We start from the raw sequence: 3089 nt of genomic DNA, 5'->3' as shown, positions 1-3089 counted from the left end.
AAAATGAAGCCACTGCAGTTCGAACAGAGGTAAAAGAGACACTTTAATTTATAATTTAATTGCTGGGTGAGGACAGGAAGTGTGTCTTCAGAACTGGAGGGATGGATACACAATAAACTGAAGGACAGGCTGCAGATCTTTAGATAATAAGCAGAAAACATCAGAACAAAACACTTTAAACAGACAAATAAGCTATAAAACAAACCTAAACATCATATTTAACTGGAAACTAAATCTAAAACTCTTTAATGTTCATAAAGGACACCAAGTTGTGTGTTTTATTATTTTACATGTAGTTTTTCAGGAAATGTCTTTCTTTACTCTGCTGCTGGAGAACAAATTGAGTTTTGCTACTTTCTCCTCCTACTCTGCAGGGATGTATAACCTGCAGTTCAGATTAAATTCATGCTGTTTCTCTGTTGTTTCCCTCCTGACCCGTACGCTCCTGTGCTCTTCATGAAAAACTCACTGTGGAGGCATTTAAAGTTTTGAGAACAGAAGACATGAAATCCTGCTTTCAGACTGAAGCTGTGTGATCTTGGATTACGGCAGAACAATTTCCCTCATAAACATAAACTACTGAAATACTTTGGAAGTCAGAAAATACAACATTAACTTGAGATGTTTGAGCTCTGAACTGACTCATCGTCTGGCATGTAAGCGTTTTGGTTGTGACAGTTAAAATGTTTGACTGTTGGGGCGTGCGGTGGTGGCGTAGCGGTTAGCGCAACCCATATTTGGAGGCCTTGAGTCCTCGTTGCCTCGTTGACGATATTTGCCGCATGTCTTCCCCCTCTCCTTCCCCGTTTCCTGTCAGCCTACTATCATATAAGGGACACTAGAGCCACAAAAGACCCCCTGGAGGGGTAAAAAAAAAAAAGTTTGACTGTTAAGATGGAAAGTGAAAGAACAAACCGTGTCACCAGCAGCGAGGAAGTAAAAAAAGTTTATTATTTTTATCCAAAATCTCACTGCTATTGGTTTAACCAATAAGATATTTTAACTTACTGGCTATTGTGTTTTAAAAGAGTGTAATTTAAAACACTCGTAACATTCAGGTTACGAGTGTTTTAAATTACACTCGTAACATGTCATTTAAAACACTTTATGAGTTTTAAATGACCAGAATTGGCCATGAAGACAGCGGCTTTGTTTTCTCAAGAAGTGTGGATTCATTTTATGGAGGCAAACAAAGTTTAGGAATTAATTGTGTCCAAATGGGTTTCAATAAACTGACAAAGAGGAAAAGGAAGTTAACCGAACAAAACGTAATAAGAATGAAAGAATACGTTAAAAATGTAGTTTTATTGATAGTGCTTAAAAATATTAGCATGGGCAAGCTGTATATCCAAAGTTTACACAAGTCAAACAGCTTGAGAAATTAAAGTTGCAATGACATATTTGTAATGATAAAACACCCAGGCCCATTAGCTCCAGCCACCCATCAAAATAGGAAAGACAGAAACACATATTTAATAGATGTTTGTTGGTCTTTCAAGACTCAAACTGGCTACAGAAAAAAAACTTTATTTTAACCAGAACTGTGTGCTTTGGTCAGATGACACTAAAATATTATGTTTTCTCAGTGGCAAACATTTCAGGTGAACTTTGGGTAAATATTCGGGCCTGTTTCTCTTACAAAGTCCCTGTAAAGCCAGTTTGATTTTTTTAAATACCTGGAAATATTAATATTATCAATTTTTTCATTATAGCATGAGCTGTTATTCACAGCTCATGCTATGAATAACAACTGGAATGGTAAATGTACTGCATGTATGGGAAAATGAACAGCGAAACTATTAACCAAACACAAAATAAGTTTAAATCACTTTCAAAACCCAGTGAGCTGAGTGTGAAAGAGGACCCAGATCTGCAGATGAGCCCATCAGACGGACAGACAGGAAGTGCTAAAAACCGCTCTCTCTTCTGCGCCGCTCTCATTTCTCTTTTTTATCAAAGGAAACCCATCTAGTTGCATAACCAATAATATAACATCTTCAGTAAAATAAAATAAAAACTAATAACAGTTGCTTAAAGACATGTCTGTTGTCCACAGAAAGCAGCTTTTAGTAATTAAATAGCCATTTCCTTGTACTAAATACCTAAATTATAAAACCACGAGATCCAAATGGTGCTATGATATATTTTTTCTACATTTACTAAACAAATTCAACTAATTTTCACAACAAAAACAACCTTCAGCATCACCTTGTTGCCTAAAGTAGCAGTAACTTGCTGTAGTTTTAGTGTAGCTACGTTCGATCTGCAAGGGGAAATGTTTCATCTAAATGTTTTCTGGTGGGTTTCTTTATCTTATAAACATTTTGGTCAAAGAAAGTCATTTAATTCCACTGTTTTCTAGACAGCAGAGAAGTTTACTGAAGTAAATGGATCAAACACAGCAGGGAAAACGAAGGTTATTCATGAACTGAACCCTGGGAGGAATCCTTTCTGCTGTCTAAAGCCTCACATTGTTCTGTTTGTGCACGGAAGTGGGGATTTCCTGGTTCCACGTTGGCAAAATCAGCTGGAATGACAACAAAAGTTGTGATTCTGACTTGGAAAATTTGAGGGTTTTGAACCAACAACCCGAGCAGCCTGCCAAAAACACACCACCCAACTTCAATGCTAAATTATGAGGTAACTCATAGAAAACATTACTTCCTAATGATATGACTGTAATAATGTCCCGACACCTGACTCTCATTAAACCACTGGACATCCAACAGGAAGGACTTTGTCTCCAGGTACGTCTGTTAATGATAATCTGGCTTTTATTTTGGTTTTGGACTAACGGTCTCTTCCTCTCTGAGTGACTCAGGTCTCTTTCCAATGTCAACCAGCAGCTTCACAAGGTTCTTTGATTTTGTTCTGGGGTTCATTTACATATTTTTGCATAAATAAACATGTTCATCTTCGGGTCAGATGTGCACAATATAAACAGCTCTGTAAAAAATGATGAGACTGACCTGACTGCCATTGAAAACCTCCTGGTTATTCCACCAAACATTGATTTCTGAACTCCTCCTGAGTTAAAACATTAGTATTATTGTTTCTAAATGAATAGAAACTTGTTTTCTTTGCATTAT

The sequence above is a fragment of the Xiphophorus maculatus genome, chromosome 18 (assembly GCF_002775205.1).
Source record: "Xiphophorus maculatus strain JP 163 A chromosome 18, X_maculatus-5.0-male, whole genome shotgun sequence".
Classification (NCBI taxonomy): domain Eukaryota; kingdom Metazoa; phylum Chordata; class Actinopteri; order Cyprinodontiformes; family Poeciliidae; genus Xiphophorus; species Xiphophorus maculatus.
This window is presented reverse-complemented; position numbering follows the sequence as displayed.